Source organism: Rattus norvegicus, chromosome 5, assembly GCF_036323735.1.
Source record: "Rattus norvegicus strain BN/NHsdMcwi chromosome 5, GRCr8, whole genome shotgun sequence".
NCBI classification, from domain to species: domain Eukaryota; kingdom Metazoa; phylum Chordata; class Mammalia; order Rodentia; family Muridae; genus Rattus; species Rattus norvegicus.
The window spans coordinates 12,300,776-12,316,213 of record NC_086023.1 but is presented as its reverse complement, the minus strand read 5'-3'; the positions used below and the strand labels follow the sequence as shown (position 1 = coordinate 12,316,213).

Here is a 15,438-nt window from a genome sequence, read left to right as displayed (position 1 = left end):
GAAAACATTTCGACAACCTCTGCATCTTAGTCATTTAGTTACTTTTTATAGACACTGACAACCTTATGAAATTTCATAACATATGAAGGTAATTTTCCCTGGTGCTTTAGAGAAAACCCTGGCAATTTAAACAGCAACAGTATTGTAAAAGAGCATAAACATGTTCGATTCTCCTGATGATTTAATTGAACATTCTTTGCAGCAATGTGAATATTCTTGCTGTTTTTAACAGTATCAAAAGCTACAACTGTCAGTGTGATTTTATTGTGCATGTACTGGGTTTTGTTGCCTGGTCTCCGGGTTTTCTGACTCCAAGATTTGCCAGCACAGTCTCTGGCAGGTCTGTACCATGGAAAGTCCGCGTCTGGTGTGTGGAACCACAGAGAGGGAGGAGGGAGGGCTGTGGATCTCATCTGGTGGTGGGAATGGGAGCTTTGGCTAAGAAAACTCTATTTTGTACCGCTTTTCAGATTACACAACAATTAGCACCTATGAAGAGGTGTGTGTGTGTGTTTGTGTCTGTGTGTGTGTGTGTGTGTGTGTGTGTGAGAAAGAGAGAGAGAGAGAGAGAGAGAGAGAGAGAGAGAGAGAGTTTTGACACTTATGACCTGAAACTTCTAAAGTAGCATTAATAATACTGTGATACCATCTGGGTCCTGCATCTTGGTAGCTGAGATAAGGCACTCTTTGTAGTTTAAGGAAAAAAAAACTGTATCTCTATTTATCTTGCATAAGAGGACAGGACAAACTCTGAGCTACTTCATTTCTGGTTGGATAAGAGAAATTGAAAACGGGAGAGGAGTTTCTCTCCAACAAAAAGCTTTTGACTGAGGGGGAGAGAGAGAGAGAGAGAGAGAGAGAGAGAGAGAGAGAGAGAGAGAGAGAGCAAAAGAGAGAGCTCTAAGGAAATACACCTAAAAGCAAAAGTCAAAGTCCAAAAAGCAATATTCCTTTAACAACACGTGTATATTCCTACAGAAACACTGCCTTATTTAAAACAAATATTTTCACCAAAAATCCTAAAGATGTTATAATATTAATATCGATGAATTATTATTTAATTTAAAGATATTGATTCATTAAGTAGCTAAAGATTTAAGTAAATTGCTGGTGGTAAAAGAAAGAAAACAGGGTGAGACAATTTGTACATGGTAACTATCATTCTCAAGCCACCTCTAGACTCTTAATACTCTTAGTTCCTCTCTAGACCCCTCTGCTCCTTTTCTCGTCTCCTTCTTGAGTTGAATGTCTTCTTCAAAACACAGGAGAAAAATATCAAACGGAGACAAAAACCAATTCAAGATGAAAAGTAATGGGCCAACAACACAATGGCAAGGGAACAGCAAAAACAATTCCTTGAAAAGCAGAGTGAAAAAAAATCAAAGCAGTGTATAGTAGGAAAAAAGGTGAAAAAGCTTGGTCTTTATCAATCTATAATCTGATTTTGTAACTCTACACTCAGAAGGCCGAGGGAGGAGGATTGCAGGAGTTTGGCTAGCCTGGGCTCTGTGAGTGTGTGTGTGTGTGTGTGTGTGTGTGTGTGTGTGTGTGTGTGCAAGTGCGCGCACACATGCATGTGTTTCCCTATAGATAGCTTCTTTTCCTCTTATGTGATAGAAATAACAAATGTTTTAACCTTTTTCTACAAAATTAAATGTAAATTTATATTAGTGTCAATGTGTAAAGATAGATATATCTATCTTTATCTACATAGATATCTATTATTATATAGATATATGATAGTAAGAGAGAGAAGGAAGGGGGAAGAGAAAAATCCAAATTATGAAGAGGGACTAAAACAGAGGAGAAAAATCAAGGAAATAGAAGTTATATGGACATAATGATCTCCAATGGCCAAAATAATGGGAAAAAAGTAAGGGAAAATGTGGGTGTAATTACAGTATCTAATGTCTAGATATACCCTAACAATTAGGACTTGTGGCATTGATATAAGGGTCAGATCAGTGGGGTGAGCTAGAGAGATTCCTCCACACTTATGTAACCAATTAGTTTTTAGTTAAAATGGTTTGAGAGAGGAAAACATTTGTAAACTATCTCTGCTGGGAAATTTAAGAGCTAAAATAAGTGAGTTCAGATCTGCCTCATACCTTTGACCAATTACTTTTAGAAGAATCTGATACTCACTTCATCATGGAACAGGCTCAAGGAAAATAAACAAAATGAAAAGTAGACAAATTTGTACTATACGTAGGAGTGCCGTGACATCTTTAGTCACTAGGGAAGTAGGATTTAAAGCATGAGATGCCTCTTCCCCTGAGCTTAACAGCTGAAATTAAAGGCCGAACAGCAAATGTGAAGTGTGCAGCATCCAGATCCACCCCCCACTCCCTGCATTGCTGAGAAGAGGTAGGGAACTTATCTGGACAATACCTTGTACATTTAAATATGTGCTCATCCTGTGACCTAAAATTCTCTGCATGCTTCCAAGGCACCGAAACTTGTTTCCACAGCTAAACTGTGTCAAAAAGTGGGCTACTGAAAATAATCTAGTAGAAAACCATTCAATGCCAAGCAACAGTTGTGGTATATCCATACAGTAGAATACTAGTCAGCAGGTAAAAGTGGAAGCATCGATGCGTGCAGAAGTATGGATGATCTTCATTGCCAAAAACTGCGTTCTGTTCCCCAGAGACCTACATGTTATTGATAGCCTAGCTCAACGTGATTGCATCCTGAGATATGAATCTTAGAAAATAATCAATATTAAATGAACTCTATGTGGTGTTTGTTAATTAGATACAATCGGTATTTGTTATGAGAGAAATTTCTCCCCATAATCCCCATTTATACATGAAGGGCAGGATGAGAGTGTTCAGACTGTGCATGCTAACTGGATACTGACTCTTTTTATAACTATGACCTTGGGCACTTAAACCTCTAGGACTATGAACAAAGGAAACCAAAACCACTAGTTACATTCTAAATTAATTTAATAGTAATACATTTATGAATAGGTAAATTTAATGGTCAGAATAGTAGAAGGTGATGTCCTGACTTAATATTGGGTACAAGGAAGCCTCCTGGGTGATAGAAGTGCTTTCTTTATAGCTTGATGCATAGATGTGTCCAACTCACAAAACTGTACGTATATTGTTGGGGAATTTCATTGCACATCGTCATTCTAAAAGCCATCCAATTCTTACATGGACTAAACCACGATGGAGTCAAACTTAAACCAGATCTGGGCCTTCCTGAAATGATGTCATGATTCTGAAGACTCAGGCCGTGAGTGGATTCCTTTCTACATTTTGAAACTTGGTACAGTTTCACCTTGCACATTTTAATGTTGGTTTGTAGGGTACTTGAATACTAAGGGTGATTCTGTCTTTTTGAAGTGTCAACACTTTTGTTAAATCTCCTTCTCTATCCCTGATAACTGCTGCTATGCTGCCATTTGCTTGGCCTGGAGTACAGCTGTGCCATGTCGCTTGTTATTCGTGTCAGTGTTATTCTGTATTCGTGTATTTTAATCATTATGTATCTCTTTACTCAGAGAAAAATTCTTGGACAAAAAATACAAGCTGATTATGATAACCTTGACAACCTCGTTCGTTAATGAGGCATAATTTAGGTCACTGAGATTTAAAGTATGATTGAAGCGCTTGTTTTAGTAGCTATCATCTCTGGTTTGTTTTATATGAATTATCTTTCTTTTTTATTCCTATTATCCTCTTCAGCTCTTGGATTTTTTTGTCTGTTTGATTTTAGTTTTATGGGTTTTTTATCATTGGTGGGTATTTTGTGGGGAGGGTCTTTTGAGACAGGGTCTGACTATAATATGTCTTTGGCAAACTTAGTATTTCATGATACAAAAGTAACCATAAATCATTCATTCATTTCATCATTCATTACATATATATATATATATATAGAGAGAGAGAGATGTATACATAAGTATATTGCTACTTATTTTGAACAGCTTTATCTGTTATATTAACAAAAATATGTAAGTTTATTTCTCTTCCACTTCATATTTCAGGATTTTTCCATTCTTTATATATTAATAAATGAAGTTTCTGACCTGCATCATTTTCTGTCTCCTTAAAGACAGAAATTTCTGACATTTATCAAAAGATATATCCACGATAACAAATTTCCTTCATTTTATCTGAGACTTTTTAAATTATTTAATGTACCACCTTTCATTTTCATGTTTTCTTTTTATTTTATTTTCCTCTTATTTCCTATTATATTTATTTTATTAAAACTTTTATTATAACTCAATTATATATATTATGCAATTTTGTTTGGTAGGGGCTGTTTCTCTCCCAATTCAAAGCTTTAAATATTTCTTCATGTGTCCACAATTTCTAAGAATTGAGGTGTAACTTTAAGTGTTTCTTCTAGCTTCTTTCTTTTTATTTGAGTTTCTATACTTTGCATATGATATACCTAGTTGTAATGCTACTGACACTCATATTGTCTAGTCTTCTCTGAGTATCCTGAATCCCTCCCTCTTACATTAACTTGGAGGAAATTTTCATTCATTATTGTTTCAAATATTATTTCTGCTCACTTTTTCCTTCTTCCTTCCTTCCTTCCTTCCTTCCTCCTCCCTTCCTTCCTTCCTTCCTCCCTTCCTCCCTTCCTTCCTTCCTCCCTCCCTTCCTTCCTTCCTTCCTTCCTTCCTTCCTTCCTTCCTTCCTTCCTTTCGTCTTCCCTTCTTTTCTCTCCCCCCATTTGTCCTCCTCCTCTTCCTCCCCTTGTCATTTCCATTGTTCGTTATGCTCATGGATTTGGGGTTTTGTTTGTTTGCTTGTTTGTTTGTTTTTGCAGTTGCTGTGCAGTTCTCTGGCATTCTAATCTTGTAAGTTTTTATTGATAAATCCTACAGCTTAAAGATCCTTTCCACAGCCTTCCTCCCACACTCAGTCTACGAATAAGATCATCAGAAGTATTCTTCATTTCTTTTACATTGTTCATTACAGCCAGCTAGTCTCTGTCATTCTTAGATTCCTGCTGTGAAATCTAAACTATACTAAATCTATACTAAACACCTGTACTTGCATTAAGACTAAATTATCTGCCAAAGCCTTGCAATAATCCTAGATTTAAAAACGTCTCTGCCACATCAGAATCTGATTTTGATCCTTATGTTCCTTAAATTAATGTCTTTGCTTTTGCAAAGATTAATAGTCTTTGGTTGTTTCATAGTTGTTTCCTCAGCCAGACATGATAGAGGAGATGAAAGAAATGGTGGCCTTTAGAAGGAAGTGCTAAGATACTGAAGGACAGCAGTATTTCATAGTTCTGTGCTCGAGGCACCTCTTTCAGTGACCTGTGCTTCATGACTTTAAACCTCAAAGTACTGTTCACTAATCCACCCTTAGACATGACAGGATATGTAAAGGTAAACTCGTACCTTTGCCTCTGTTGGTAGTCTCATACCTTATGTGAGATTTTGTCTGCTCCACATCAAGCTCACTGTGCACACAGCCACTGTTCTGATCCTTTCTCCTGTTATGGTGATTCAGGGGCAATGACATCTTTTACCAAGAAGAAAATATTTTCTTTCCATTGTATTATATGGCATTTTTTGAATATAAATTCACCCTAAATGCTCTAAAGGATTTCTCTCCTTTTAATTAAAATTTTATGGTAAAGAAGTTGTAAACAATCACACACCAAAATTCATCAGACCCAAAGTCTATATGAAGTATAAGATATAATGTGATCCCTATGTCCTCAGAATGCCTATGCTGTCAGGAGTTCGTTGAAATGCAAAGACTGTGGGATTTTCTCCCATGTCAGTACCACTGTGTCTTACTCTTTTGCTTTGTGCTAAGATCTTGGTTTGGAAGGTGAGAGTCTTCCAACATTGTTCCTCTGAAAATTTATTCTCCTTGGTTTCCCTTTCATCATTTATTTCCCAAGCTACACTTACATTGTGAAACTTGTTAAAGCTTTGCTGATTACTGCACATATTGATCATCGTTAGACCACTACTGAGGCATCATTGACATATATGTGTTTTATCAACTCTGCCTTCTTAAAATGGATCTCTATTTGACAAGTCTAAAATCTCGTATATACTGCTGAAATCCACTTGCTCATATTTTGATTTTTGTGTCTATATCTAAAAGAGATACCAGTCTTATATTCTTTTAATGTCTACGTCTGGCATGGAGGTAATGTGATACTGATTTTATAATATTAATTAGGAAACATTTCTTCCATCCTTTTATTTAGGAGTTTGGGAAGCTTTCTTATTTAATATTTAGCAGAATTTATCAGGAAAGCCACTTGATGTACACAGGCTAGTAAATTACTAATTTAATCTTTATTTGTTTGCAGATCTGGTCAGTTTCTTCATATATTAGTTTTGGTGACTTGTGTTTTATTATGAACATATCAGTTCTTCAACGTTATATAATCCACTATCAAGTGACGGTCCTAAGTCTTCCTTCTGTCATGTGACTGTCCTGAATATTCCTTCTAAGATGACATTTTATTTCTTTAGGGTCAGTAGTCCATTTTTATTCCTAATTTTTTTTACAAAATATTTTTACACATATTCTATCAGGGAAAGAACTTTCCCCACAGATTACATGTGGATGTCTGAAGACAGCTTTCAGGAGAGGGTTCTTTCATTCCATCATGTGGATTCTAAGGATCAAATCCAGGCCTCAGACTTAGTAGCAGGCCCTCATTCTGGCTGAGCCATCTTGTCATCCTTATTCCTCAATTTAATGATTAAGGGTTTCTCACAATTTTTTCTTGGTAGGAAAAGCTAAAGGGATATAAATGAAAACTTTTCTATTTGACTGACCTTTTTGTTCATGTTCTTATATAAGATTATAAACATGTCAACAGATATTCTGTGAATAAGATGAGAAGTTTAAAGTTTACAAAAACTCTTCTGAGTTCAACTTTGAAATAGACAAAACAATTGAGAAAATTTAAGTCCAATCAAAAGCAGAGAAAGATTTACATACACAATAACATCATATTTTAAGTAGCTCTTAACATTTTGTTTTGTTTTGTTTTGTTTTCTGGGAGATCGTACCACCCGCCTTTAATCCCAACACTTGAGAGGCAGAGGTGGGTCTCTATGAATTCAAGGTCAACCTACTCTATAGAATGAGTTTCAGGACAGCTAAGCCTACAGAGAGAAAATCAGTGCCTTGATAAAAACCTTATAATGTTACCTTCTGTGTACGCCACAAGATAAAAGAGCAGAAGAAAACATCACAAGGAAGTATCTACACACTTGTAATGTAAATTACTAGCGCATCGGGCTGAGGAAATGCTCAGTGGTTTAGAGAGCTTGTGCTTCTCAGAGAAGACCTGAGTTTGGTTCCTTGCACCCAAGTCTGTTAGATCACACCTGCCTGTAACACCCACGCTGCAGAATCTGATGCCATCTTCTGCCTTTGCAGGGACCTACAGACCACACGTGTGGACACACACACACAGACACACACACACACACAAAGAGATGCACACAGTTATATAAATAAAGTAATGTAGCTAAATAGCTACATAAATAAAATTAAAAAATAATGCATTGAGATTTTATAATTTTGTTACTATAAAATATTTCTACATGAAAATGTATGCATTTTACATATTTTAATAAAGGCTGGCCACCATATTTAATGTTTACATGATTCATGACATTTAATTTTTACAATGTTCCTTTTTGATAAGTGTCATCTCCCCATTGCAGTTGAGATTCCGAGAGATCTGGTGACTTGGACAAGGTAATAGATCCTGACAGGTATAAGATTCAAATGTGAGTAACAAACACATCGTGGAACTGTGCATGCATACAGACATATATGCATAGGTGTTATCTGTGCAGCAAGCATACTTTCCTACTGCGCGTGCATGCAATCACACAGTGATCAGATATTGGAGGGGAGCAATGTTTGCAGGGCTGTCATTACTATCATATTCATGTTGCATAGATGGTTCAAGTGTGCAAGTTAGGAAACCATCATCAATGTAACAGGGACACTCTATGTAACACAGTACTATAACACTGTGCATGCACACAGACACACATATACAGGTTTAATCTATTTCCCTCATCTGCAACACAGGACCCCCCTCAGAGGACCATTGTGCAGATTGAGAGATTGAAGATGTGTAGAATAGCACTTGGTGCATGAAACTCAGGAAACATCTAGCGACTGTTATTTTTCTCCCTCTTTCTTTCCTTACACATTTTCCTGTGTGGAATTCATGTATTTAATTTGTAGTTTTAGTTTTTTACCACGGCTTAACAAAGTCCAAGTTTAATCTCCAGTTCTAGCCCTCTTCATATTAAGAATACCCTGGTTCATTCCATTTGACTTGTCCGCTTTCTAGAAGATTAGAACTTCACATCATGGTAAAGTTGGACTTTCTTTAGATTTTCTAACATACCCTCTTGTTTCATAGACACAGTATAAAAATTGCTTCCCCCATTCCATTTCTTCAGGATTCATTTTCCTGACTTTTCAAAAAATATCTTTCAGTAGTTTCTTCTCCTGAACTCTGTACTAACTCTTACTTATCCTCAAATAACACTGCAATTCATCCTATTATTACAGGAAGGTGGCCATTAAGAGATATTAGTTGAAAGAATCTGTTTGTGACAAGGCTGTTCACTTGGCATAATTCTTTTCCCTGTAATTAATTACTGTGCATCTTAATAATCTTGTCAACCACTTCTAAGTAAAATATATCCATTAAATAGTTCACACATAGAGAAGATTGTAGAAAAGTGGTAAACTAGGTCTAATGTTCTCAATGGTAGATGTACAAATGTCAACTTTTTTAAGTTTCCTGTAAGTAATTAAAAAAAAAAACACTCGGTCAAGGCTCTCCTTGCACTTATTCCAGGCTCCTGGCCCCGCCCCTTCTGGGAATAATGACAGCACCAAGTTGGTTGCTCTTTTATTCCATTGTTTCAGGTAGTAGAGGATATACCTATAGCACTTCACATTTAAAAATCTATGCATACAGTAATATATTGTACATTGCATTACAGAAGTCTCTTCTATAGTGAATTGTACGTGTTGGGCACATAATTGCACATCCACTCCATTCAGAAGGGCTGGTACTCCACATTCTCTGGAGTGAGCACCATAAAGTACTCGTATCTTCTTCCTTCTTTATCGTTCAGTAAGATTTCTCAGTCTATCCAGCTCAGGATGCCTGTACACAAGTGAAGGCATCGTCACTTGTTCAAAGATCTAAGATTACTTCTCAATTCTATCGCGCAGGTGCTAGGGAGGTGAAATATCCTGCATTGCACAAAATAATCGCAGATTTTTAAAATCCCTATCGCAGGTGCAAGTGCTATTCCTACTCACACATTCTTATTTAAGTATTTCTTATTTTTTCGTGCTGGGGTGCTTTGCCACTGTGTATGCATGTGCACTGTGTGCATACCGTGCCTGTGGAGGGTAGGAAACGTGTTTGAATTCCCTGGAACTGGAGTTAGAAAAGGTTGTGAACTGTCATGTATGTGCTAGAAATGAAACCTGGGTCCTCTATAAAAGCACGAAGTGATATTAGCTGCTGAGCCATCTGTCCAGCCCCATAACACAGTTCCTCGAGAGAATAAGCACAGCCGTGCATTTGCTGACTCACAGAGCACAAACACATGTTCCAAATGGCCGTGGGTCCCTAGAGTCATCCAACACACTGACCTTGATGGCTGTTTCTGTCTTACTATCACTTTGACTCATGTATGGTGATTGCAGTTTGTTTTTAAAAAACTAAATGTCTGACAATTTGATTATGGTTTCTTTAAAAACCCTATTCCATTCTGTGGTTTGCCCTATAATCCTGACATGTAAGGATTTGATCCAGTCTTTAAACATGTATTATTAATATTAATATATTAGCATATGATTATACCATAATTATATAATATGATAATATAATCATTGTATAATATTATACAATAATAAATTATAACACTATGTAAATAATATATAATAAAATAATATAATTATATTAATTAAATATTGGATCCATCTCCAAATAACCCCTAAAGGCCAACTGACTTTCCCTCTCACACCTACCACCACACTGGTCATCAGCCACTCCAAGTCTATCAGCACACTCGCTCCCTTCAACACTAAACTGCCTGATTTTTCACATTTTCCTTGTTGCTGCTGTCTTGAGATGAAGTCTTTCTGGGGTCATGGCTATCTAGGAGCTTTCTACACAGGTGAGCATGGCCTCAAATTCATGGATATCCATTTGCCTCTACCTTGTGGGCACTGAGATTAAAGATGTGAGCCACCACATTTGAGGATTTCATTTTCTACTGTATGTAAGTCCTTAGTGTTGGATTTTATACAAAGCAACTTACAACAAGAAAAAGGTACTAGAGTCACTGATCCTGCAAAGAGGAATGATTTTCTAATGCTCCTGACCATCATCTTCAGACTTACTGACAGTGCAAACTTTGTAAACTTGAGAGGAAGCCTGTGATCTTGTGTAGATTGCATGCTGCATATGAATCAAAGGAAGACGCCACAGTGTGTCTTCATGACCCCTGGATCCTGCACAGGAGCCCATGGAGGAGTGTGAATGAGGATCCAGCAGCTCTGGAGGCTCATGGAAGATGAGGACCACACAAGCAGACCAGGACCACGAGGCTCTACAGGTGGTCGGTCTGTCAGCTGCTTCTGTTCTCCCTCTCCCTGTCTGCCAATCTTATATTTAAAATTTTCATAGAGAATCATAAATTCTGTGGATTCTAATGTAATTTGTAGGTAGAATGTATTTTATACCCAAATGACCTGTGAAAGTCAATTGAATTTCCCTGTCCCAGCTCATACCAGCTCCACTTGTGCCAGCCCCCTGCCTCTGTAGTCATTCACTCTATCAGTGCCAGCCCTTCCCTCTGTGGGAACAGAACACACTACTCTTGTGCTGTCCCCCTCACTCTGTGGTCACACACTCCTCCTGTGCCAGCCTCATCCCTCTGTGGACACACAATCCTGTGCTGTTCCCCTCCGTCTGTGGACACACACTACTCTTGTGCTGTCCCCCTCCTTTTGTAGGCACACACTTCTCCTGTGCTGGCCTTGTCCCTCTGTGGGCACACATGCTCATCTGCACAAGTTTACACCCATTAGTTTGTTCAAATGCCAAACTTGATTTTTCACAAAGTAGGAAGTCTTATAAAAATTTTTCTTAAACTCAGGTTGTTAAAATTATTTTTGACTGTGCTTATAATTCATCTAGACATACAAAACATCTATAAATATTAATGGGAAAGTGTTTATCTTATTGAATTCCACTGCATCAATAAATTCGTGGTGAAAGAAGAAATCTTGCATCTATGGACTGGCTGAATTTTACCTTTGGAGGTAATTTCTTCACCTGAATGGTAAAATAAAGTTTGCTACGTTTTGCACTTTTACCTTATTGCCTATTTATAGCTGGATTTTCTTAGCCAGCATTTAGATTTTAGGCATATAATGTTATACTGAAAAAGAATCTGTCAACCTTCTCTGTTCATGAATCATTTTCTTATAAATTAAATTGCCTAATTAGCTGATTCCTTCAAAAAGCCAATTCTAAGATTGATAGGGGAAAATTGTACCAAAATGCTTTACATTTAAAAAAATGACTTGCAGACACATGATAATGGTCCTCTCTTCAAATTATTGTCTATGAGATCTGTAATAAAACTGCTTATTCTAGGAAATACATGTTGTATCAGGACAAACCTGTTACACTGTGGTTTGTTTGTTTGTTTCAAGCAGAAGGAGTTGGGGTTTTTTGTGTGTGGTTGTTGTTTGTTTGTTTGTTTATTTTCTTTTGGTGTTTGTTTTTTGTGCTTCCTTACTGCATGTGCACCCAGATCCTGCGGGTAAACAGCACCCCTACCTTGCTGTCCAGGGCTTTTAGAATATGCTTCATTCCTTACATGCTGCCTGCCACCCAACAAACTTTGGACAAATGTGTGACTTCAGCAATCAGCTTCCCAATGACCAGTTGAGAGTCCTTGGTGTTCTGAGAGCACTCAGATTTTCCCCTTAGGGTTCCGACTCAGTATTCAGTCTATACCAATCGATCTCTTTCCCTCTTGTGGTCCACAGTAACAGATCCCTTTTCCCCTTTGTGGTCCACAGTAACAAATCCTTTTCCCCCTACACGCTGTTTCCTACTGAGGTATTTGAATAAACTGAGGAGTTTTCTAAACAGGTGACCATGATTTAGGCAGCGCAAGAATTGTCAGACATGGCGTTTGGCAGCCAGAGTTGCAAGACAAAGAGTTTTAAATATTCTCAGCCCTCATATTTTGGTCACTTTGAATAAAGCTGATCACATAACTAGAGAAAGAGAAAGTGGGAAATTTTTACATGAAGTAGAAACTGATGCTTACCAAGCTCGTGGTTCAGAAGGTCATCGTCCTCTGTGACTCTGGATGGCATCATCTTTGTGCCGTCATTCACGATTTCTGAATACTAGTACTGTAAAGAAAAAAGAAGAGTTCTGAAAAAAACGATGAAAATACTGTATGAATCCTGCATGCTCTTGTTCTGAGTTAACCTAGACCAGAATCAGGCTATGTCCTCATCCACTCTGGTAGGAGGTTAAAAGGTTGCTTATTCTTCACTTTGTCTGGGGCTATGATATCTAGATCAAAATATAACCAATTTAGTATTTTCTTTTAAATCTGAGAAAGCAAATATATGTTGTATTCATTTTTGCAGAAAGTAAAGTACATCTATCATAAAATAATTTAAAAATTCCCACCAAACATGTAGGGTAGAAACAGTCCTAACCTAACAGTCCCCCCTTTTGTTTCATCATAGAATATAGTAGCATGGTCAACTTAATTAGCAGAAAATGCTCATAATTGTTGGAAAGGTGAGTGGTAAGATGGCAATGAAAAGATGAGGGGGGGATGAGGGGGAGAGAGTGGGCAAACACTGGGAAAGGAAGGAGGAGATGGTTACTCACAGAGTATAATTACAGTTAAGTAGCAGTACCATTGGAACATTTGATCTTATTTCCAGTGACCCGTTGAGGTCTTTAGTTATACTATGTCTTGTAGTCCACAGACAGCTACACAGCCAAATGAGGTACTACCACACATGTGCATATGAACCCAACAAGATTGAAAGCAGGATACTGTTGAAATAGAGTAGAAAGAGGAACAAAATTAAGCAAACATACACCCATATGATACAGTAGTATTAGGACTGGTAAGGCATCCAGAGGAGAGGATGGACATCTTCACAGAAGAGGGGCAGCTTCCTGGGATATTGAGTGATGGAATTGATTATCTTATGAGAACATTGAGGCAGAGGGTGGGCACACATTTGAAACAAAATATGATAAGATTTGCCTCTTTTGAAATGTTTCCCCTGATTGCACAGTGCTGAGAGCAGGGGTCACCTTTAGATCTTTAGATCTGGAGTCCAAATTGAGAGGCAGGAACCCAGATGAATGAGGTTATACCAGCCAGGTGAGGAGGGTGGAGGAGACTAAGATGATTACTGTGTCTAGCCTTGTGGAGGGTGGTGTCACTGACACAGAAAAGGAATGCAGTGAAAGATTAATTTTCTGTCTTCTAATGAGAATTTTCACATTAAGAGAGTTTTATGATATTCCAATGTGTCCTCTAAATTACAGCATAAGTGGGCAAGTCTATAGTTATGGGATTGGTGAGGAGGTAGGAAATTTGGTCCTGAAGATTAAAACTGTCCAGAGAGCTGAAAAAAAAAAGACAGATACATGAAGGAGCTTGATAAATGGTGTATTAGTCACAGTAAAGAACTGTTCTCCTTTAGCTGTCAAAAGAATGTAGGACCTTTGTCAATACAGAAACTCCATCTATGTGGAAAAAAACCCCTACATCCATTTTCATTGTATTCTCAGGTACCCACAAATGTTCAATTTCAAAACTTAAATCTAAATATGATATAGGCATGAAAGAAAAATACAGCTAGATGCATCAAAGTTTTCATAAAGGAATGTGCTCAATGAGTAATTAAAATACAGGGAGTGACCTGACACATGTCAGATTGCAGTAGACTACCCTGGATGTCTGGATTGCTCCTTGTGGCTGTAGGACTTGTGGGTAGAAGAACTGATGGAAATGCTGATGAAGCAGAGGGGGACACAACAGAAATCTGCATTCCTATGAGGCCAGTAGAGATCATAGAGCCTTTCTTACGAGGGTGTTCATCTTGTAGTATGAAAAACACCAAAACCCATGAACCATCACAGACTGAAAGAGCTGATATATGGAAGGAAGGCTTTGCTATTTCCATTAAGTGGCTTGGATTTTTCTCTTGCAGTTATAGGAAAATGACAGCAAGGGAGCTACAATGTACTTTTTTTTGTCATGTGAAATATTCCTCTTATGGCAGTGTGGATGATGTTATGATAAGAAAAACAGAAAAAAAATACAGGCATATATGAGAAAAACTTTGCTAGAGGCATTAGGGGGAAGAAATAAGAAGTTTTATTTCTGGCCATTCAGGTCACTAAGTTTTATTTTAAAAAGATATTAAGTTTTACAGTTTCAGGTTATGAACATTTTACTCAAATATTCGCCTTTCATTCTCTCCTGCCATGTGTATCCCTGAGACCAGGATCAAAGTTAGTATGAAGGATTCTTCTTCCCCTAACCACTAGGAAAAGAGAAAGCAAGATAGCAAAAGTGAGTCAGACACTCGGGCAGCCCATTCCCTTGGGAAGCTTCTCATGGCTCTGATGCTCTTTTAAACAAACAAAGGCATTTGCTTTCATTCAACAATTAAAAAATCATTTCCATCTTATCCCATGGAAGAGATAATGGTCAGCACCATTTACCAAATTCTGAGCTTCTAGTTGTTCAGAAGTCGAGAGTGACTTGATGTGCATGTTTACTTTGAAGCTGCCCACCAGAGGGCTTTGAAGTGCATCAGAGGGCACTGAGAGGAGAAGACATGGCATTGTATTCACCAAGTGACCAGCAATACTGCATACACAGTTTCTTGTGGAAAGCTTTATCACATGATGTCGGTACATAAGAAAGTGAATGTGTTTTGTGTAGACCACAGTGTCTGTGTAACCTGCCCCTGTGTGGTTCACACAGACTGGAACTGATAAGATTTGGACTTTTCTGTCTTTATATCCAATTGCTTAGCATGGTGTCAGGAATGGGGGCTGGCAGGGGAAAGATCTGGAGAATGTTAAAATATGAATCTTATACAATAAAATTAGGATTCTCATCGATATCCCAAGCTTCATAGATATACGTGATTACTAACCCTGCATCCAAACTTGACATGTTACTAAGGTGCTTTGAATGAGAAATGTCCCCATTAGGTTCAATTATTTAAGCATTTGGTCCCCAGTTGTTTGAGTTGTTTGAAGGTTATGGAGCCTTTAGGAGGTAGGGAGTTTGTGGACCTTATTTGGGTCAGTGTTTAAAGATCATGACTCTTGCCTTGTGCTCTTGTGGGC

The 15,438-nt window shown here is 37.7% G+C and overlaps 1 protein-coding gene across 9 annotated transcripts in view; it reads left to right on the top strand.

The window, feature by feature from the left end:
- C5h8orf34 (similar to human chromosome 8 open reading frame 34) overlaps positions 1–15,438 on the top strand; it is a 539,213-nt gene that overhangs the window by 243,999 nt on the left and 279,776 nt on the right. The window lies entirely within an intron of this gene.